The 23,931-nt window shown below is 46.8% G+C and overlaps 1 protein-coding gene across 4 annotated transcripts in view; it reads right to left on the reverse strand.

The window, feature by feature from the left end:
• The window catches only part of LOC125643047 (small ribosomal subunit protein uS14-like), a 39,575-nt gene that overhangs the window by 12,379 nt on the left and 3,265 nt on the right, over positions 1-23,931 (reverse strand). The window contains exon 1 of one of the 4 annotated variants that reach the window (XM_048865112.2): positions 5,064-5,164. The exons of 2 other annotated variants lie outside the window; for them this stretch is intronic. The gene's annotated coding sequence lies outside the window, so the exon portion shown is untranslated. Of the gene's footprint in view, positions 1-5,063; positions 5,165-23,931 lie in introns of those variants that run through there. One more of the 4 variants, XM_048865113.2, reaches the window with a different exon arrangement.

Below are 23,931 nucleotides of genomic sequence, written 5' to 3' on the forward strand. Positions count from 1 at the left end.
TGTGACCGCTCTGGACAGCACTCTCAACTCAGATGCACTGGCCAGGTAGACAGGAAAAGGCCTGCGAACTTTTGAATCTCATTTCCTGTTTGGCCAGCATGACAAGCTGCAGGTGAGTGCAGAGCTCATCAGCAGAGGTGACCATGCAGAGCTCATCAGCAGAGGTGACCATAATGGAGTCCCAGAATCTCAAAAGAGCTCCAGCATGGACCAAACGGGAGGTACGGGATCTGATCATTGTATGGGGAGAGGAATCCGTTCCAGTTTTCGAAATTCCAAAACATTTGTCAAAATCTCCCAGGGCATGAAGGACAGAGGCCATAACAGGGACCCGAAGCAGTGCCGCGTGAAACTTAAGGAGCTGAGGCAAGCCTACCAGAAAACCAGAGACGCAAATGGCCACTCTGCATCAGAGCCCCAAACATGCCACTTCTGTGATGAGCTGCATGTCATTTTAGGGGGTTCAGCCACCACTACCCCAGCCGTGTTGTTTGACTCCTTCAATGGAGATGGAGGCAACATGGAAGCAGGTTTTGGGGACAAGGAAGATGATGATGATGATGTTGTAGATAGCTCACAGCAAGCAAGCAGAGAAACCAGTTTTCCCAACAGCCAGGAACTGTTTCTCACCCTGGACCTGGAGCCAGTACCCCCCGAACCCACCCAGGGCTGCCTCCCGGACCCGCCAGGTGGAGAAGGGACCTCTGGTGAGTGTACCTTTTAAAATAGTATACATGGTTTAAAAGCAAGCATGTTTAATGATTAATTTGCCCTGGCATTCACGGCTCTCCTGGATGTACTCCCAAAGCCTTTGCAAAAGGTTTCTGGGGAGGGCAGCCTTATTCCGTCCACCATGGTAGGACACTTTACCACTCCAGGCCAGTAGCTCATAGTCGGGAATCATTGCAGAACAAAGCATTGCAGAGTATGTTTGCTGGTATTCAAACAACATCCGTTCTTTATCTCTCTATGTTATCCTCAGGAGAGTGATATCATTCATGGTCACCTGGTTGAAATAGGGTGTTTTTCTTAAGGGGACATTCAGAGGTGCCCATTCCTGCTGGGCTGTTTGCCTGTGGCTGAACAGAAATGCTCCCTACTGTTAGGCACGGGGAGGGAGGAGGGTTGAGGGGCTAGCCACGCGGTGGGGGGAGGCAAAATGTGACCTTGGAACGAAAGCACATGCGCTATGTATGTAATGTTAACAGCAAGGTTTACCGTGAAAGAGTGTACCCATTGTTCTATAAAATGTGTCTTTTTAAATACCACCACTGTCCCTTTTTTTTTCTCCACCAGCTGCATGTGTTTCAAGGATCACAGGATCTTCTCCTTCCCAGAGGCTAGTGAAGATTAAAGGTGAAAAAAAACGCACTCATGATGAAATGTTCTCTGAGCTCATGCTGTCCTCCCACACTGACAGAGCACAGACAAATGCATGGAGGCAGACAATGTCAGAGTGCAGGAAAGCACAAAATGACCAGGAGGAGAGGTGTCAGGGTGAAGAGAGTAAGTGGCGGGCTGAAGAGACGGCTGAAGCTGAAAGGTGACGGCAGCATGATGAGAGGAGGCAGGATTCAATGCTGAGGCTGCTGGAGGATCAAACTAATATGCTCCAGCATATGGTTGAGCTGCAGGAAAGGCAGTTGGAGCAATGACCGCCGCTACAGCCCCTGTGTAACCAACCGCCCTCCTCCCCAGTTCCATAGCCTCCTCACCGAGATACCCAAGAACGTGGTGGGGGGGCCTCCGGCCACCCAGCCACTCCACCCCAGAGGATTGCCCAAGCAACAGAAGGCTGGCATTCAATAAATTGTAAAGTTTTGAACTTTTAAAGTGCTGTGTGGCCTTGTCCTTCCCTACTCTACCACCACTTCCAGGCTACCTTGGCAGTTATCCCCCTATTTGTGTGATGAATTAATAAAGAATGTATGAATGTGAAGCAACAACGACTTTATTGCCTCTGCAAGTGGTGATCGAAGGGAGGAGGGGAGGGTGGTGAGCTTACAGGGAAGTAGAGTGAACCAAGGAGCGGGGGGTTTCATCAAGGAGAAACAAACAGAACTTTAACACCTTAGCCTGGCCAGTCATGAAACTGGTTTTCAAAGCTTCTCTGATGCGCACGGCACCCTCCTGTGCTCTTCTAACCACCCTGGTGTCTGGCTGCACGTAACCAGCAGCCAGGTGATTTGCCTCAACCTCCCACCCTGCCATAAACGTCTCCCCCCTTACTCTCACAGATATTGTGGAGCGCACAGCAAGCAGTAATAACAGTGGGAATATTGGTTTCACTGAGGTCTAACTGAGTCAGTAAACTGCACCAGCATGCTTTTAAACATCCAAATGCACATTCCACCACCAGTCTGTACTTGCTCAGCCTGTAGTTGAACAGCTCCTGACTACTGTCCAGGCTGCCTGTGTATGGCTTCATGAGCCATGGCATTAAGGGGTAGGCTTGCTCCCCAAGGATAACTATAGGCATTTCAACATCCCCAACTGTTATTTTCTAGTCTGGGAATAAAGTCCCTTCCTGCAGCTTTTGAAACAGATCAGAGTTCCTGAAGATGCGAGCATCATGTACCTTTCCTGGCCATCCCACATTGATGTTGGTGAAATGTCCCTTGTGATCCACCATTGCTTGCAGCACTATTGAATTGGCTTACAGGGAATTAAAATCAACAAAGGCTTTACATCAAGGAGAAACAAAAACAACTGTCACACAGAATGGCCCCCTCAAAGATTGAACTCATATCCCTGGGTTTAGCAGGCCAATGCTCAACCCACTAAGCTATCCCTCCCTCTGGTATTTCAGGCAGAACTGAATCTCCATTAAAGTTTTCAAGGTGCCCCTGACAGACCTCACCAAAACGATTGTCAGCTATTGATTTCATGGAGAGAGGGAGGGGGGAGCAAATGAATACAAAACAAATCTGGTCTATTTCTTCTTTTGATCCACTCCATCTATCTTTTACATCTTTGGCTGGCAGCAGACAGTGCAGTAGGACTGCAAGCTATCCACATCTCCTGCCTGCCCAGCAGAAGATGGAGCAATAAGGCTGCTAGCCATCCTCATCTCCGGCCTGGTCACCATAAGATGGTACAATAGGACTGCCTACAGGACTAAAGAGAATGACCTGGTCGAGTCACTCCTAATTTAGTCCCTGCGCCCATGTCTGCCCAGGCGCTCCTGACCGACCTTACCGAGGCGGCCAGGAGCACCTCGGACACAATGACGATGGTTTTCAGGCCTATTGCATCATCTGCTGCCACAAGGCAATGGGTTGCTGCTGCTGTGTAGCAATACAGTACCGCGTCTGCCAGCACCCAGGAGACATACGGTGACAGTGAGCTGAGCGGATTCCATGCTTGCCATGGTATGGCATCTGCACAGGTAACTCAGGAAAAAAGGCATGAAACAATTGTCTGCCGTTGCTTTCACGGAAGGAGGGAGGGCCTGATGACATGTACCCAGAACCACACACGACAATGTGTTTTGCCCCATCAGGCATTGGGATCTCAACCCAGAATTCCAATGGGTGGCGGAGACTGCAGGATCTGTGGGATAGCTACCCACAGTGCAACACTCTGGAAGTCGACGCTAGCCTCGGTACTGTGGAAGCACTCCGCCAAGTTAATGCACTTAGAGCATTTTTTGTGGGGACACACACAATCGACTATATAAAAATGATTTCTAAAAAACCGACTTCTATAAATTCGACTTAATTTTGTAGTGTAGACATCCCTTAGTCACAAATGGGCCACATGCCATTGTAAGGCAGTCTCATTATCCCATCCCCTCCATAAATTTATCAAGCTCACTCTTGAAGCCAGTTAGGATTTTTATCCCCCACTGCTTCCCTTGAAAGGCTGTTCCAGAACTTCACTCCTCTGGTGATTAGAATCCTTTGTCTAATTTCAAGCCTAAACTTGTTGATGGCCAGTTTATATCTATTTGTTCCTATATCGGCACTGGCACTTAAATAACTCCTCTCCCTCCTAGTATTTATCCCTCTGATGTATTTATAGAGAACAATCATATCTCCCCTCAGCCTTCGTTTGGTTAGGCTAAACAAGCCAGGCTATTTGAGTCTCCTCTCATGAGGTAGGTTTTGAATTCCCCGGATCATCCTAGCAGCCCTTCTCTGCACCTGTTCCAGTTTGAATTCATCTTTCTTCAACATGGAAAACCAGAATTGCACATACTATTCCAAATGAAGTCTCACCAGTGCCTTGTATAATGGCAATAACACTTCCCTATCTCTACCGGAAATACCTCGCCTGATGCATCCTAGGACTGCATTAGCCTTTTTCAAGGCTGCATCACATTGGCACCTCGTAGTCAACCAGTACACCCAGGTCTTTCTCCTCCTCTGTCTCTTCCAACTGATACGTCCCCAGTTTCTAGCAAAAATTCTTGTGGTTAGTCCCTAAGTGTGTATGACCTTGCACTATTACATTTCATCCCATTTCTATTATTCCAGTTTCAAGGTCATCCAAATCTTCTTGTTTTATATTCCAATCCTCCTCCTTATTGGCAATACCTCCCAATTTGTGTCATCCTCAATTTTTATTAGCATGCTCCCACTTTTTGTGTCAAGGTCATGAATTAAAATGTTAAGTTTGGTCCCAAGACCAATCTCTGAGGACCTCCATTAGCAACCTCCCTCAGGCCTGACAGTTCACCTTTTGGTATGACCTGTTGTAGTCTCCCCTTTATCCAGTTCCTTATCTACCTTTCAATTCTCATATAAATCCTCATCTTCCTCAATTTAACTAATAATGTCTAATGTGGAACTGTATGATTGGTTCTTGTAGTCCCTGTGCAGTGGGAGGTTCTTAAAGGGCATGTCTATCTTGGGTAATTTTAGCCCCAGTAATTACTCTCTGCCTTCCTAAACAAGGACGTGCAGGAGGGGATTCTGACCTGGGGCAGGGGGTTGGGATACAGGAGGGGGTGTGGGGTCTGGGAAGGAGTTTGGGTGCAGGAGGGGATTCTGATCTGGGGGGCAGGGGGTTAGGGTGCAGGAGGGGGTGCGAGGTGCAGGCTCCGGCCAGGAGGCACTTACCACAGGTGGCTCCCAGCTGGCAGCACAGCAGGGCTCAGGTAGGCTGGCTGCCTACCATAGCCCCACACCACTCCCGGAAGCAGCCGGCTGCTGGCACATCTCTGTACACCCCTGGGGGAGGCAGACAGCATGTCTCCATACGCTGCCAGCCCTCGCAAGCGCTGACCCCACAGCTCCCATTGGCTGGTTCCCGGCCAACGGGAGCCTTGGGGACGGTGCTGGGAGCAGCATGTGGAGCTGCCTCCTCCTCCCCCGCCAGGGGCTGCAGAGACGTGCCAGGAGCTGGCTGCTTCCAGGAGCGGGGTGAAGCTATGGCAGGCAGGCAGCCTACCTGAGCCCTGCTGCGCTGCTGGTCTTTTAGCAGCCCGGAGATCGCAGTCAACTGGCAGAGGCCCCAGGCTTAACCAGTTAATCACAATCACAGGATGGTGACCACTGAATTATGGATTTATTTTTGCAGGGCCCCCCCCTTAGCCTGAGGCCCAGGGCTGCAGCCGCTAAAGCCCCTGCGTTAATCCGGTGCTGTGTATTACTGGGTTTATGATTATATGCTTTGTACTCCATTCCCTTGTATGCAGTCATGTATTTTGGGACTTCTGGGAAAAGACTATTACAAAACAGAAAAATAAAAGAAGGGCAGTGCACGCACTGCTCTGAAAGTTAACAAGGCTGATTGCAGGTCTTTTAAATTCCTCTTTTAATATAAAGAATCACAGGGGCTCCATTAACTAGACACCCAAGTTGTACTGCTCATCAAGAAAGGCTTGTCCTTGGGGCATTCAGGCAGTTGGGTCTAAATGATCTCACTGAATAGCAGCGCTGAATTCCATGACCCATTTTACAAGTGATATTTATCCTGTAATCAAGCTGCCAGAGTCACTTTGCTCTGGAGTTTCTGATCTATTTTAAGGAACTATGTTTCCCTTGTTACTGTATTTAATTCTATCCCAGCGCCTTCCTCCTGTCACCTCAGGGTTCATATGCAGTAAGGGTCTTGTCAGTGTTGCTGATCTCATTGGCTCATGGTGCATACTGAGAATGTGCTGTTCTGACAAGGTTGTAAGTGCAGCACCATACACGTGTATGGAATAGACAAACAATACAGCAGTTACTGGGAGCATCACGCAGGGTCCTGGAGTTGGAATTTAATCACAAGTCACCAAAGTTTGATATTGATTTCCTGGGCATCCCCCAGCATGAGTTAGGAGAGTTTACATTTTTCAGAGAGGATTACCATGTTGTCAAAGCCAGTTGGCTAATGGGAAAGCAACAAGTGCCAAGTGACTTCCCAGCAGCAGGACAAATGTTACTGCTGATGACAGGGAGACTGAAGAGGGATTCTTCTCCGGGGCTCTGACAGCCTGGAATGGTGTTTGTTCTCTATCCACAACAGGTTTGTGAAGCTCTCTAGTGGATGAGACAAATGAAATGGAGCCAGCTTCCTTGTCCACTCCATTGGGTACCACTAACCACAACTCTCTGCTGCTCCAGGAGTCCCTGCTGGCAGCTTCCAGGAAGCTAGAGACAACCATGAGGTGACTCTATTCTCCAAATGTCTATAGAGCAGACCAGCTGTCCCAAGTTCTTTCTGAAGCAAAAACTATTCCCTTGCATTTTCTCAACATAAAAACTGGGACTTACTTAAGATCTGAGTGTGAAAGAGGAATCAGCTTATCCCTGACACCATGGAGGTGAATTACAGGTGTAGTTAAGGGGTGTTCTGGAGGTGCAAAGTCTGCCTGTGAAATGCAGGTGACAGCTCCAGAACACCACAACTAACTAGTTCTCTTTCTCCCTGTAGCGAAGCGGCGTGGCCACCCTTGGAGATTGACAGTGAGGAGTGGACAGACACCCCCTAGTGGGCAGAATCTGGAAGGCAACACTCTCCATGTTGGAAGCAGAGGGGCGGGACAGAAACAGGAAGTATAAAAGGTGGGCCCTGTAGCTTAGTTGGGGAGCAGCTGCCAAGGGAGACAGATGCATTCTCCCTGCTGTGGATGCAGGAGCCCACAGAAGTCTTCTGCTGTCCCGAGGATGGCCCTGAGTTACCCGTATGGCCAAACATGCTGGATGCTGAAGAGTTGCTTGGACTGCTGCTCACAGTGTACCCTGGGGAGATAAAAAGAAAAGGAGTACTTGTGGCACCTTAGAGACTAACCAATTTATTTGAGCATGAGCTAAAGCTCATGCTCAAATAAATTGGTTAGTCTCTAAGGTGCCACAAGTACTCCTTTTCTTTTTGCGAATACAGACTAACACGGCTGTTCCTCTGAAACCTGGGGAGATAGAGGCTGACCCTTGGAAGATATACCTGAGGGGGAGTATAAGAAGCAGTCAAGGGGAACCAGACTACTGTCTGGCTGTGGTGCCGCCAGAGACATGGTCAGCATATTGCAGGTGGATTCCCCGCTGGCCCAGTGGTGGGCCCCTCTGCTACTGTTAGGGCCCTGGGCTGGGATGCAGTGGAGTGGGGTGGGCCTGTGTCTCCCCTATCACTCCTCCCCTGGGTGGCAGTACTCCCTCCCCCCCCCCCCCCCCCACGCCTTAGGTTAGGAGACTACACTTACTGGGCACACCCTTTGCTGGAGCCCCCTAGACTGTTTTGGGGTGCTCCCCCTTTGCCAGAGCCCTATAGACTTTGTTGGGGCACTCAGCCCTGCCTGAAGGCCAGGCTCCTAGACCCTTACCTGCTCTACCCTGCTTGAGGGTTGGAGTTCTAGTCTGCTTGGTGCTCTGCCCTGCCTAAGGGCCTGGGCCCCTGAACTGTTCACTGCTTTACCCTACCTGAGGGTTTAAGCCCTAGAGACAGCTAATTTACCCCTGTACACGCTGTCATTGCAGGTGCGTGACAGTGCAGTGAGGGACAGCCATGCAAGCCTACACCCTCCTCCCCCCAGTAGGACAGTCATTACCATCTTTAAAACCATCTAATGGTCTATCAAACGGGGGGAGACCCTATAAAAACTCTAGAGCAAAAGGGAACATGGATTTTGTTAAAATGGAAGCGTTAATACTTTACATTACTAATGCTTTAACTATTTTTCCTTCTTTCTGTATCTTTAATAAAAGCGGAGAGTTGTAATGGTGGCTGTTGCTATATACTAAGCTGGCTGAGGTCTCTGCACTCAACACTCCAAACCATGTTGATCTGTTTAGCGTTGCGTGGTGCCAGGGTCATGGTGACACCTGTGACTTGCTGGGCATAATTATGACGCATCTCATACAAAGTATGTCATGTCCGGTATCAATGGAAAAGTTATGGATTGCTGAATACGATTATCCTATTTGTATGAAAGTATCATTTTTGTATCTGGAGTTATGAATATTGACTATATCTATATTTCAAATGTGCTTGCACCTGAGTAGCGCCCACAAAGTTTTACATACAGTCTAGCCAGCACATTATGAATGGCCTATTCAAGTTGAATATCCCGTCAACAAGGCAATGGGCCATGGAAGAGTTATCCTCACCTGTGAACACTTCAGTCAGCCTATGGATAATGGCTGCCATGACTCAGAGCATGCAAGGGCTTGAGACTAGATCACATTATACTGAACTCCATTTTGGTACCTATATTTTTCCACAAACTGGGCTGGGAACTTGCCTTGGTGCAAAGGGATTCCCACCATATGGAATAAGCTATAAAAGGGGGAAGTGACATCGCCAAGAGACCTCACTCCCCACACAACATAATACCTGGAACAAAGACTGAACTGGGAAAGCGGGGTCCCAGGCAGGAAAGAAGGAAGTCTGCCTGTGTATGGAAGCTTGGGGGACTGTTTGTACTATCTAATAGGGTGAGACACTGCTTGATTCAAAATCCTATCTACTGTATGTGTCTTAGATTGCAATTTTGTTTATTTCTTAGGTAACCACCTGTAGTGGGGCAGTCACCCTGCTCTGGTGTGGAAGGGGTTAAAAACAGCCCTGGGAAGGGCTGCCCCAGGGAGCCAATCAGGAGCAGGCTTGAGGCAGCCAATCAGGGCCAGGCTGGGAGTATAAGACGGCCTTAGGAAGGAGCTGGGTCATAGTCTCTTGCCAGCCTTGGAGGGAGAAGGACTTAGCTGCCTGGGAATATAGTACCTGAAACAGAGTAATGCTGGGGAAGGGCAAGAGGAGCTGGGGAGCTCCAGCCTGGCAACTCCCCAGGCTGAGACCTTAATAGAGGCCTATGCAGGTACTGGGCCTGGGAATAGGCAGAGGCAACTGGTCCAACCCCCTTGCCAATGATGAATGGCATTTACAGATTGCAGTTTGCCCCAGTGAGAGGGGGCTAGATAATGACTGGCAGCACCTACTGGGGCAAGGTGGGTGTAAAGGGTTGAGGGTTCCCTTGGGAGGGGAGACCCAGCGTGGGGGGGGAGTACTGCAGTGGGCAGAACCCCAGGGTAAGGGGCACTGGGGTCCAGGAGGGACACTGACCACCAGGAGGTGCTCCAAGTACTGGACAAGTTAATTCCCAAATGACCAGCAGGAGGTGCTGCGCTGGTGATTCTTCGGTCTGCTACACCATCTTAGATTTTTAAGTGATTATAAGTAATAGCAAACAGATCATTCTGTAGTTAATAAACCTGTTTTATGTTTTTACCTAAAACAGTGTGGTGTATGAAGTGCAAAAGGAAATCTGGTTAGGAAAGGGGGCTGGTGCATTGTCCTCTCCACATCAAGGGAGGGGCAGATGGGGAAACAAATGTATATTTGTCAGGCTTTTAACCAGGGCAGGATAGTACAGCACTGGGGTCCTAGGCTGTGGAATTTGGAGGGCGTGGGGGAAGCTGGAGCCTCTATTGTTAGTTCATGAGTGGCTGAGGAGAAGTATTCATGTAATTGCAGCTGGGTGTATCCTTGCTTATGTGAATGCTGGGTGGAAGCACAGAAGCGGTCTGCAGCTTGTCACAGCAGCACAGTGTGAGAGGGAGCCCAGGCTGGTGAGTCAGAGGGTTCAGCGTTACCCCAGTTCTAGGTTACACGCCGGGGGGGATAGCCCATCACACTGTGATTAGGCCTGGCACAGGTGCCCAAGGGAGGAAGGGCCCTCAATGAAGACTTGTGAGCAAGCATTCCTCCTTAGAGATGTGCATAGATCCTTTCTAATTCTATGTTACTGGACAGCGAGGAGGTAAGGAAGAGCATGATAGGCAAACCCAGACAGGTTGTTACTAACACACTGGATACGTACTACAGCTTTATGACTAGGGCCAGATTATTTTGCCCTGAAAATTATTTGCCTGGGGATTGCATTGATTTTGCAAGGAGTCGGGAGGAATGGCAATATTTTCTTAGTGAAATACCAGAAACTGACTGGATTAAGAGGGGAAAAAACCCACTGCAACTGGGCAAAAATAACACTAGTGAAGTGCTCATACTACACTCAGGCACCCTGTGATCTGCAAAGTGTGTGTGTGTGAGCTGAGCCCATTTTAAAAACACGAGTCACCAAACAAGGCCATTAGATTATAGATAATGGAATTAGACTTGAATGTGTTTTTCTTCAGTGGTATCAAAAATGAGATTTCCTGGCCCAAAGTACTTTTACGCTTATCTAGTAAACACATTTCAGTCATGATTTCAGCTTATGTTCATAACTTTGCATATAATGTTGCTACACACATTTCACCATGATATTCTTGACCAGTGAGTTGTTATTTTTCAAATGAGAGCTCACAAGACATATTTTATATTAAGATTTTTGCAATAGTGTATAGAGTGTGAATACCAGGGTACATTCAGTCTCATACCACCATTCCAGTCACTTTAGTTCCTACAGTAAACCCTTTAGCTCCCTCATTAAACCAGGAATGCAATCACTGGCCAGCCCATGAAGATATATGTAACATTTATACAGTTGGTACAACAGCCTTGGAATCTTCCACGTGTCCAAAACATCTGTCACATCTCAGTATAATCTTGGCATATTCCATTTTTTCAGAGCACCGTATCTGTCAGACAGGATAACTGCTCACTCAACTACTGGAGAGTAACTGCTGGAGGTGAATTCAGCAAAAGCAACCACATTTCAAAATACCTTTCCGTGTTTTTTTTGACAAGTGAGTTTTCCCATCACAAACATTTCCCAAACACTGGTAAACCAAGATGTTACTGGAGGGTTGTTTTGCAAATCATTGGAATTAAAGAGACTGTTTGGCTGTAGCTAATAAGTGAGGGATTAATTACAAATATTAATTTTCCAATGGAAAGCCCAACAATAAGACAGATATATGCAAAAGTAAATGACAAATGGTGGCATCTTTTATTTGTTGGCACTTGTTTCCAACACTTTTCATTTTAGCACATGACTGTTGTATATGTTTGCTAGGAAGTCACCTCACATTGCACTCACTCCTACAATCAATCACCTTTATTGCAGTAGTGCCTAAGAACCAACCAAAAAGGGCATGTTGGGCTGTGTTCTTCAGGACCCAGGGACATGGGGCAGATTCAAATTGGGTGGAAAGTCCACAAATTTTACTGAGTAAGTTTGTCATGGCCTACAACAGTCTCATTAGGCTCCTCAGGCCAGTCCCTGGAAGCACAAAAATACTCAAGAGTCTTTTGAAGGAAAACCAGGAAATAATCCTATGGCAGGCCTACCTTCCTCCAGAGAGGATCTGGTAGTCGGCTGCCTTGCCCTTAGGGAACAAAGACTGCTCTCCTCCCTGGTCAGCCAACTAGTGAGTTGTTGTCTTCCCTTTTTAAAAGCCTTCTCACTACCTGCCAGTGAATGCAGTAGCAGGGTGGGGCTGAGTGGGCCTATTGGAGCTTGTTAACCCTTGCTGTGCTAGTTTGGGGTTGGTACACCGGAACACTGGCTCTACTGTGCTAGGCACTGTACAAACACAGAGAAGTAGACAGTCACTGTCTGAAAAAGCTTATATCAAAATCAGTCCCCATTTCAATCAACTCTGCCTCACCCTTCTCTCTCTTTCAATCTGATGGAGGTAAGACCCCACTGATGCAGTATTTTGTAATAATTTTCCTGTTAAAACAGCACACATTGAGACCAAGGTGTGACGTTATCTGATCTAAAATATGACCATATACATCACTGTTGCAACCACTGTTATACATTTGTAGCAAATATTGTACAAAGGTTGTCGAGTGAGGTGTCTATGAAAAGGTTGATTTGCTGGTTATGATTATACTATCTGTATGCATGTCTCATTTTTGTATTTGAAGTTATAAGTATTGGCTATATACTTGGATTTCAGATGTTTGCTCCTGGGGTAATGCCCACTAAGTGCTAGCCAGCACCTCCTGGAGGGACTTTCAAATTAAGTGGTTCATCAAGAAACACTTGGTTGACAATGGACCATGGGAGATGCTCATCTACACTGAGTGGACTGTCATGTAAACGTGCTGTCTGGAGTGTAGGTAATGGCTTCCTGTAATGACTGAGGGAAATTGGGCATAAACATCTGACTTGCCAATGTGACTCCAGACTTCATCTTGCTGCTGTAATTTTCCACAGTAAGAACAATGGGATGCCCTCCACATGGTAAAAGCTATAAAAGGCCTTGGGAAACCTCCATTTTGTCTTCAATCCTGCTTCTTACCTCTGGAGAAACTTTGCTACAGTCTGAAGCTCTGAACAATGGACTGAATGACCCATCCAAGCTGTGGATGTACTCTAGAGACTTGATTTAAGCCAGAAGTTTATTCCATCACTGCTACAAGTCTGAACCAAGAACTTTGCCATTACTGTATGTAACTTATTCCTTTAATCAATTTTAACTCTCGCCTTTCTTTCTTTTTATAAATAAACCTTTATATTTTAGATACTAAGGGATTGGCATTAGCGTGATTTTGGGGTAAGATCTAAGTTATATATTGACCTGGGTGTATGGCTGGTCCTTTGGGATCAGAAGAACCTATTATTTGATGAGACAGGTTGTAAAGAACTGCTCATCTCTGAATCCAGTGTTTTTGGTGGTGATATAAGAACTGGAATGCCTGAGGAAACTGCCCTTATAGTTTCTTGTTAGCCAGTGTGATGAAACAGGAGCATACTTTTGTGGCTGGTTTGGTATATCTTATAAAAGAATAACAACCAGTTTTGGGTTGTTTGCCCTATTTCTCAGGAGTTCGTCCTGAATTTGGCATCCTCAGTTGTGACCCACTAAGGCACGGTTACACAAGGTACCTTCTTTCCACTCCTCTCCAGCAGTTTTTCTCCCAATATCTTGCAGCCAGGTAGCTTCCATTGCTGAAAGATCTCTCTAAAGCCTTTCATTTGACATGCTCGATTTGTAAAAATTCGGAATATGAGAACTTCCATTTTTTCTTAATCTGTTCAAAATCTAATAATGGTTTCGGTTTGGAATATGGCCTTGGATGCAGAAATTTCTGCCTTTCCTCGCCTTTGAAGTTTCTGGTGCCTAAATACCTTTGAGGATCAGGGCCTAAAATCCTCATTTTTCATGTACTGGTGGGAGTGGATATATGTTTAATCTTTTTGAGTCATGGGGCAGATCACTGAAGTCAGAGTTATGACACCAGCAGAGGATCTGTCCCAGAATGCATTATTTATGGTAACCTTAGTAGTAAGGTGATGGTATAAGGAAACTGGCCTACATTTCTCTATCCCTTTCTCCAAATTTACACCTAGAGAATTGAACTGCGTCATGGTCATACAGTTCTCCTTTTTATGCTGTGTTCATACAGCGACTACTTGGCAATATTTACCCATACAAGTAAGAGTAAGTCTGGCCATTTTATTTGTTCTGTAAAGCGTTCCGACTCTAGGCTTTTACCTGTCCCATAAAAACATAGGTATTTTATTTAAAGTCCTTTCAAAAATGTACTTTGGCCTTTATCAGAAGGACTCAAATGGGGAAGAGATGGCCAGCCCTCTGTGGAGATAGAGGTAGTTAGGGACTATTTAGAAAAGCTGGACGTGCACAAGTCCATGGGGCCGGACGAGTTGCATCCGAGAGTGCTGAAGGAATTGGCGGCTGTGATTGCAGAGCCATTGGCCATTATCTTTGAAAACTCGTGGCGAAGCGGGGAAGTCCCGGATGACTGGAAAAAGGCTAATGTAGTGCCAATCTTTAAAAAAGTGAAGAAGGAGGATCCTGGGAACTACAGGCCAGTCAGCCTCACCTCAGTCCCTGGAAAAATCATGGAGCAGGTCCTCAAAGAATCAATCCTGAAGCACTTGCATGAGAGGAAAGTGATCAGGAACAGCCAGCATGGATTCACCAAGGGAAGGTCATGCCTGACTAATCTAATCGCCTTTTATGATGAGATTACTGGTTCTGTGGATGAAGGGAAAGCAGTGGATGTATTGTTTCTTGACTTTAGCAAAGCTTTTGACACGGTCTCCCACAGTATTCTTGTCAGCAAGTTAAGGAAGTATGGGCTGGATGAATGCACTATAAGGTGGGTAGAAAGCTGGCTAGATTGTCGGGCTCAACGGGTAGTGATCAATGGCTCCATGTCTGGTTGGCAGCCGGTATCAAGTGGAGTGCCCCAAGGGTCGGTCCTGGGGCCGGTTTTGTTCAATATCTTCATAAATGATCTGGAGGATGGTGTGGATTGCACTCTCAGCAAATTTGCGGATGATACTAAACTGGGAGGAGTGGTAGATACACTGGAGGGGAGGGATAGGATACAGAAGGACCTAGACAAATTGGACGATTGGGCCAAAAGAAATCTGATGAGGTTCAATAAGGATAAGTGCAGGGTCCTGCACTTAGGACGGAAGAACCCAATGCACAGCTACAGACTAGGGACCGAATGGCTAGGCAGCAGTTCTGCGGAAAAGGACCTAGGGGTGACAGTGGACGAGAAGCTGGATATGAGTCAGCAGTGTGCCCTTGTTGCCAAGAAGGCCAATGGCATTTTGGGATGTATAAGTAGGGGCATAGCGAGCAGATCGAGGGACGTGATCGTTCCCCTCTATTCGACATTGGTGAGGCCTCATCTGGAGTACTGTGTCCAGTTTTGGGCCCCACACTACAAGAAGGATGTGGATAAATTGGAGAGAGTCCAGCGAAGGGCAACAAAAATGATGAGGGGTCTGGAACACGTGACTTATGAGGAGAGGCTGAGGGAGCTGGGATTGTTTAGCCTGCAGAAGAGAAGAATGGGGGGGGATTTGATAGCTGCTTTCAACTACCTGAAAGGGGGTTCCAAAGAGGATGGCTCTAGACTGTTCTCAATGGTAGCAGATGACAGAACGAGGAGTAATGGTCTCAAGTTGCAGTGGGGGAGGTTTAGATTGGATATTAGGAAAAACTTTTTCACTAAGAGGGTGGTGAAACACTGGAATGCGTTACCTAGGGAGGTAGAATCTCCTTCCTTAGAGGTTTTTAAGGTCAGGCTTGACAAAGCCCTGGCTGGGATGATTTAACTGGGAATTGGTCCTGCTTCGAGCAGGGGGTTGGACTAGATGACCTTCTGGGGTCCCTTCCAACCCTGATATTCTATGATTCTATGACCTGCAAACAGATTCTGCAGTTCTAGGAAGCAAGATTATTTTGATCCTAGTCAACCTTAGCTGAAATAAGAAAAGGAGTACTTGGGGCACCTTAGAGATTAAGGTGCCACAAGTACTCCTTTTCTTTTTGCGAATACAGACTAACACGGCTGTTACTCTGAAACTTAGCTGAAATGTTTGCTCGTAAATTTCATACAAAAACCACCCACTGAAACTGGTAAAGAGTATGGATATAATTTTGCTCTTCCTGTTAAATATTAAAGGCCAACATTTCTGATTTTTGTTTTAAAATAAATTACCATATATAATGTGCTTTTCAAAATTTTTCTTTTAGTTAATTCTTTAACAGACTATTGTGGGTTAGCTAACACTGATATAGCAGCGTCTGCATGTGCTAGAAGTGAGGTAACACCCAGGAGTGCTGGTAAGAGGGAATGAACTCAATATTTTGGTGCCCATCACTTGATGTAGAAAAGGTCGGAGGTCAGTATTGCTGTCACATGATTGCTCATAGCCATTTAGAATGCTGCTGCACAGATAATTTTCCTAGCCCATTACTTGGACGATGTCACCCCACTCTTTGAATTCCTTTCACTGGCTACCCCCTTCTCCACTGCATCAAACATGAGCTACTTGTTGTCACTTCCAGGGCCCTTCATGGTCTATCCCCACCCGACCTCTCATTCACTATTGAGATGTCAAATCCTTTCTCTGATGGGCCAATCAGGCCAGCCTCCATCGCCCACTTGTTAAATTTTCAAACAAGCACCTTAGTGCTTTCTCCCCTACTGCCCCTCATGCTTGGGAGAAGCTCCCATAAACTTCCACAAAACTAACTCATTGCCCTCCTTCAAATCCCTTCCTCAAAACCCTCCTTTGTTGTGATGCTGGAGAAGAGTGCCAAACCACAGGGGCAGGCCCATATGGCTGGGTGAGGCATAGCGCCCCCTGCTGACAGCTGCTCTGGTCCTGTGGTGTCTGTCTTCTCTCAAATGTCACCCTCCAGCCAGGTCACATTTAAGTGCATCCCTTCTAGGGCAACAAAGTCCAACAAAACAAAAGTCCAACAGATAAATCCAAGAGCTTATGGAAGGTATCCAGCCCCTGACTTGCATCCCAGTGGTCCTACACTCCTCTCCCCAGGCTCTGAATTGTCGTCCTCCCCCTGTGGTTAGATGTTGATAGATGTTTGGGTGCATGTGTGTGTTCCCTCTCTGTGCTGCCCCAGCCCTGCACAGACAGCTGGCATAGCAGACCTCAAGCGAACTGCCCAATGACCACAAGATCCGTTAAGGGACAAAGGCACCAAGCCAGGTTTATTGTCGATGAAGCATAGTACTAGTATCCCACAGACTCTGCTGGACCACTAATACATGTATGCCCATAATAATAGATGCAGCTCAGTCAGAGGCTGGCCAAAGATACTCCCTCTGAGATATATATATATATACTCCCGATACAAACAAGTTAGTATTGTCCCTTTGACAGAGTTAGTTACTGCCCCCTGATGTCACTAGTTATCACCCACCATCTTGTACATGTTGGTTCGCTCAGAACATCTTTATTACGTACTGTCAACTGATCTTATCTTTTAGGAGGGGTCAGTGTGTTCCTGTTATCCTGGGGGAATGTTTTTGTACCATCCTTGATATCAGGATGTTCTGGTACCACTAGATATTGGGATGTTTTGCGTGAGCACTCTGACTAGCACTTCGTAGGAATGTGTATTTCTGCAATATCAGCTCTGTTCTTGCCAAATTCTATCAGCCGGTCCTGCCTCATATCAGGCCTCTGAGCCTTATGTCTCATGCTCTCTTGCTACTACACCCCCTTATGTTGGGGGCTTCATGACACCTTCCCAGTAACTGGTAGAGGAACCCAGGCCCACCCTCTACACTGGGTTGCAGTCATAGAATCATAGAAGATTAGGGGTTGGAAGAGACCTCAGGAGGTCATCTAGTCCTCAAAGCAGGACCAACACCAACTAAATTATCCCAGCCAGGACTTTGTCAAGCTGGGCCTTAAAAACCTCTAAGGAAGGAGATTGAACCACCTCCCTAAGTGACCCATTCCAGTGCCTCACCACCCTCCTAGTGAAATAGTCTGTGGTTTTTTCTAATATCCAGTCTAGACTTCCCCCAATGCAGCTTGAGACCATTGTTCCCTGTTGTGTCATCAGCCACCACTGAACAGCCTAGATCCATCCTCTTTGGAACCCCTCTTCAGGTAGTTGAAGGCTGCTATCAAATCCCCCCTCACTTTTCTCTTTTCAGACTAAAAAAGCCCAGTTCCCTCAGCCTCTCCTGGGATCCTAGGATGAGCAGCAAGGTCTGCTCTGTCAAACCGCTTACTGCTGCCTCCTTGAATTCCTTTCTACCATTAGCCTTTCTTCAGGCTTTTTCCCCAGCACTTCCTGGGCTGTTTGTAATGAGTGACACCTCCCAGGGCTTCTACCCCCAGGACTGATTCCTGCTCTTGTGCCAGGTTCAGCCACAGGAGCTTGCTCCAATCCTGTGTCTTCCAGGTGTCTCCTTGCAGGTCTCAAACTCCAGTCCAAATGCCCCTTAGACTTTACCAGCACTATCTTTCTGTGCATCACTGTCTCCAGCTCCCTCCTGCCTCTTGCCCCCAGGCTTCCTCCTGGCTCAGCACCCTCCACTTCTGGCTCCAGATCTCCTCAGCTGCTCTCAGCTTTTAACCCAAGAGAGGAAACTCCCAAATACCTTTTCACCTTATTCTCCTCCCTGGCCTTCCTCTCATCACCCTGTGCTCTTTCCTTTATGAACACCCATCTGCCACCACTGAACAGCCTAGCTCCATCCTCTTTGGAACCCCCCTTCAGGTAGTTGAAGGCTGCTATCAAATCCCCCAAAGGTATCGAAGCTACCATTAAATTTTAGTTCTGTGATCAGTTTCTCTTTATCTGTTAGGGCAAGAGCTAATACAGATTTCCCCCGTGTTGGCTAAAACACCTTTTTGAGTTAGGAAATTGTCTTCTATAATGTTTATAAATCCCAAGGATGTTTTAGCACTGGCAGCACAAGACCTCCAGCAAATGCCGTTCAAACTTAATTCCCCTGGGATCACACAGCTTTCTTTTCTACACATTATAGATAGGTGCACAAGGAGCCTGCCATCCTGTTCCCTAATGCAATTTGGGGGTCTGGAGCAGACATCAATTAATACCCCATCTTGTGCTTTCTCTGTTAGGACTTTGATCCACAAGCATACAAGATTATTTTCTTTTGCGTTATTAGAAATTCAGAAACCGGTAATGTCACTTTGGACATAGAATCTCCCTCCCACCCTCTTTTGCCCACTCAGTCCTTCCTAAATAGGTTGTAGCCACTGATTTTAACATTCCAGTTGTGCAAATCTTCCCACCAGGTTTCAGTGATCCCAACTAGCTCAAATTTATGCTTGCAAATGAGCAATTCCAATTCCTTTTGTTTATTATCCAGGCTCCTAGCATAGCTGCATGGTAATTCTCTTCATGGACTTTGGTTCCCTGATTAATTTTGTTCTCAACATCTCCATTTTGTGCAAATGGAATTTCACAGTACACAAAACTTGTCTTGGACAGCTGGAGGCCCCCCCAGAGGAGCTGGTTGTGTCCCATGTGCATAGAGATTAGCACTGTAGGTGCTTCAAACCCTTAGGCCCCCTAAGCTCCAGGTCTTGCTGGGATCTCCATTAACCCACACATATGCAGTAGTGAAGCAGCCTGCAGTAGGGCTGGGTAGTGGAAAAGGTGCCATGCAGGCAAATGAGATCACAGATACTTAAAGAAGGACGAATAGACAGTCCTTGAATACAGCCCAACAGGTCAGTACCAGGGTGCAGAGTCAGCTTTGACCCTGGTGTCTCCATGAGTCCCTTAGCAGAGATGCCTCTGTCCCTCTCTTGGGGGGCAAACAAAGTCTTTGTTCCTTGTTCTCCCCAAATATCATTGGGACTCTCCATGTTGTCCTCCTGTCAGCTAGCCACATCAAATGCCTCATGTGTCCTTCTCCCAGGCTGCCCCCCCTATGGGCGACAGTTAAATTACAAGTCCCCCAACCCCATGGTGGCTTGGTTGAGAATTGCCTGCCCCACGAAAATCCCCAAGGCCAAATAACCATGACCCAATTCTGGGGCCCCATGGATCATTATCCCCTTAGCATTCTGTGGCAGTACTGTATCCCCATTGAAGTGATCTCCAAACAGAGACCCTGGCTCTTTTAAGGCCTATTGGGCTCTTAAGCTGTTCCCTCTGTGATCAAGGACTGCTTTTGCTGGCCCTGCTCCCACTCCTGCAATCTGAAGCCAGACTGGTCTCTGCCCATCCCCCAAGCACCCCTGCTGTGAACTCAGTCAGATCTTGGCCAGAGCTGTAACTCTGCCAGCCTCCTGGAGCTGATGAACTGTTCCCTCTGGAGTGCGGGCGAGTGCTGCAATGTACCATGCTCCCCTGACTGCAGATGCTGGTGTGCCCCACTGGTAAGGCAAGCCATTAGCTCATCAGAATGGAGCTAAACGCCTGCTTGATCACCGGCTCACAAAGGCAAAGTCACATTTTACCGACAAATTCTGCTTCTTTTACACAAACAGCATGGCTTTTTGTAGTGGGTGAAATCTATTTACTGAGCTGTTGGTGCATCCCAGCAAGGCAGTGTATTGCACTGCTGCTCTCAGGGGACTCCAGCCTCAGTTCATTTGTGAAGAGCTTTCAAAAGGTTATTTCTCTTTGTCATCAAATGAAACAGCAACACAGAGGCAAAAATCGCACTGCTGCCCCAGCCCTCTCTGCACAGGCAAACCACAGGTCGAGCATAGGCGAGGCTGGCGCAGGACCCCCGGCAGTTCTCATCAGTTCACTCACTCAGGATGATTTTGAAGCATTAGCTCCTCCATCACCCAGTATCTTGGTGACCACTTGGTGTAATCTTGGTGCTGTTTGGGGTCAGCTGTGCGTATTGGCAAACACAGGTTGGAAGAAGCCTCTTGCTCTGGATTACAGAGACCCCAGGGGTTTTCCACCTGCAAGACTCAGGGTGTGTTCCTTTAGGACCTCAGTTCCATGATTTAACATCCCCAATTGCAGCATTACAGGTATCGCACACACATCTGGGTCTGGATACACCAAACTGGTGGTATTTAACTCACTCTCATCACTGCGTTCCTCGGGGTTTTGTTAAAGGTCAGCCACAATGCTGGGCTCAAAATGCAGCAGCAAGGGTCCAGCAAATTATTATGAGTAACAATATTTATCCTGCTATGTGAACGTACAAGTGTTTCCAAAGCAAGGCAAATCAGAGCAGGAATTTGCCCACTGGGCAAGCAAAGCAGTAGTGCAAGCAGATGGTCTGGGAGCCAGGCTATCCTTACAGAAAGGCCCAGGGACAGTAAACACCGCAGCACTCTTCACTTCCTATAATAGCATCAGTGTGCAATATCCTCCAACCAATTACAGCATGTCAGTTGGACTCTGTCTCCTGGTGCTCAAGAGAGCACGAGAGGCCAGATTTTTAAAAGAGCTCAGCATCCAATGTGCTGGGCTCTTGTGCATATCTGGCCCCAGGTTTGGGTGCTGAGCCCTGCTGAAAATTGCATGCTCAGAGTGCACCCTGCCTGCCGTTGAATGAGTGTATACACGGTGAGGAAGATGCAGCCTGTGCCTCCTCCCTTCTTCAGCCTCTCTCAAAGACACCCACAAACCACTGGGCAGGATTTTTCCCCTAAGTAACAAAATAAAATCTCTGGCTCAGGTTATAAGCTGGAAATTGCAGGAATTGGTATGGCCTTGTTGTACCCATGCAGCTTTTATATTGGTGGAGACAGTGTGGCCTAGTGGATAGCACACTGGATTGCGACTGAAGAGACCTGGCTTCTATTCCTGGGCGATCTCAAGCAAACCATTTCCCCTTCTCTGTGCCTCAGTTTCCCCATATTTAAAATGTGGGCCGTGATATTGCTGTCCTTTGTAACACACTCTGAGATCTACCAATGACAATTGTGTATAAGAGGTACGTTGTATTATTATTATTATAACAGCTAGGGGCTTCTCTACACAGAGAAGTTATCCCAGAATAAGGTAGGGAGTGAGTTTAAAGCACTGTTCCGGAATAACTCCCCTGTGGACACTCTGACTGGCAGAGCTGTTCCAGAATCAATCACTTCATGTAGACAAGCCTGTCTCAGGGTGTGTTTTTTTTTAACCAGAATAGCTAGGACAAACTCCCCTCGTGTGGATGTAGTTCTACCTTTATAATGGTGCTTATGCTGGTATAGCACATCCTCCTTCCCTACAACTACCTCCACTCTGGGGGAGGGGGATTGTGCTGCTTTCAATACCCAGCGGTACAACTTGTGTGTGTAGACTAGGCCTCAGAAAGGTCAATCATTCCTATGGCAGTGGACTGACACTATGTCCACCTTTGGGAGCCAACTGCTATAACAGGTTACACGTGTGTCGAGCAGAGCTATATATTACGTAGTCTCCAGGTCCCAGAGCTTGCCAAACTGCCCATATGGTTTCTCCAGGACAGGCTGGGATATCAGCAGAGTTTTCCGGTCTCACTGCTCATCTGAAGGCCAAGTGAGTCTGAGGAACTTCTGAACATCTTTTCAGATGTTTAGGCCAAAGGGTCAGTCCTACTTACAATACAGATGATGTATATGTTCTCCATTGCTCAGCTACTGGAATATTACAACACTAGTTGTCATAAATATAAAGGGAAGGGTAAACCCCTTTAAAATCCCTCCTGGCCAGAGGAAAAATCCTTTCACCTGTAAAGAGTTAAGAAGCTAGGATAACCTCGCTGGCACCTGACCAAAACGACCAATGAGGAGACAAGATACTTTCAAAAGCTGGGAGGAGGGAGAAAAACAAAGGGTCTGTGTCTGTGTAATGCTTTTGCCAGGGACAGAACAGGAATGGAGTCTTAGAATTTAGTAAGTAATCTAGCTAGATATGCGTTAGATTATGATTTCTTTAAATGGCTGCGAAATTAAGCTGTGCTGAATAGAATGGATATTTCTGTCTGGGTGTCTTTTTGTAACTTAAGGTTTTGCCTAGAGGGATTCTCTATGTTTTGAATTTAATTACCCTGTAAAGTATTTACCATCCTGATTTTACAGAGGTGATTCTCTTTTACTTCTATTAAAATCCTTCTTTTCAGAAACTGAATGCTTTTTCTTTGTTCTTAAGATCCAAGGGTTTGGGTCTGTGGTCACCTATGCAAATTGGTGAGGATTTTTATCAAACCTTCCCCAGGAAGTGGGGTGCAAGGGTTGGGAGGACTTTGGGGGGGAAAGACATTTCTAAACAATGCTTTCCTAATAAATAAACCCAGATAAACGTTTGGTGGTAGCAGTGGAAGTCCAAGGGCAAAGGGTAAAATAGTTTGTACCTTGGGGAAGTTTTAACCTAAACTGGTAAAAGTAAGCTTAGGAGGTTTTCATGCAGGTCCCCACATCTGTACCCTAGAGTTCAGAGTGGGGAAGGAACCTTGACACTAGTCAAGCAGGATTTTTCCATCGAGTTCTTTCTATCACTCCCTCAAGCTGTTCTTTCTGCTGGCTCAAGTTAAAGACAAGCTAAATGGCAGATGTTTGTATTTATTCCTTAAACTATCCTTTGCACTGGATTTTTAAATAACAGTAGTGATTTGGGATTTTGTTCCCCACCGTCTTCCTAATTTAAGAGACCCGTTAGGTGATCGTAGTAAGGTTTATGTTGAACATACAATAATAAGAATAAATCACACCCAGTGAAGGCAAGTGCTGTGCAAGATTTTCCCAGACAGCTATGCTAATACACCTCCGTCTTGCTGCCTCTTCCAGTCCTAGGGTCTCAAATAGCTCAACAATTCAATTCAGTCCTCTTGCTGTTCTAGCTTGAGGTCCCCAGTGGCCTGGCAAACAACAGCTATCCTGAACAGAAACATTTCCGTCCTTCCCCTTGCTATTCTAGCCTTGGACTCCTCCACAGCTCTGCTGTGCACTTTGCTCCTAACTTGCAGCATCCGCTGCTGCTCCAGTGCAGGCCCCACACAAAGCTGTGCCATGTTCCTCAGTGCTAACCTGCAGCCCCCTGCTATTCTAGCCTGGGATCTTCCTCGGAGGGAGATTGCCAGTCATGCAAGATTCCAAATTTTGGAACAAAACCATTGTCAACTAATATGACATGTGAACAACGTTGACTAGAACCCAGATGTAAGGAGATGTTCAGCTTCAGGTGGGGAACAGGAAGCCTCTGATGGTCTTCCAGAAGTTCAGGTAACCCTTAGTCTTAGTGGTGGCTTAACTCCAGAACCCCACTATGTCTTCGTTTAATTTACTGCTTCATCTCTTAGCTTGGGTCTTTCTGGGCCCATGCTTCATTCCACTTTGTTGCCTTCCTGTTCCTATTAAGTACTGGATCCTCTTTGTTTTTCCCTTCCATTGAA

The sequence above is a fragment of the Caretta caretta genome, chromosome 9, assembly GCF_965140235.1.
Source record: "Caretta caretta isolate rCarCar2 chromosome 9, rCarCar1.hap1, whole genome shotgun sequence".
NCBI classification, from domain to species: domain Eukaryota; kingdom Metazoa; phylum Chordata; order Testudines; family Cheloniidae; genus Caretta; species Caretta caretta.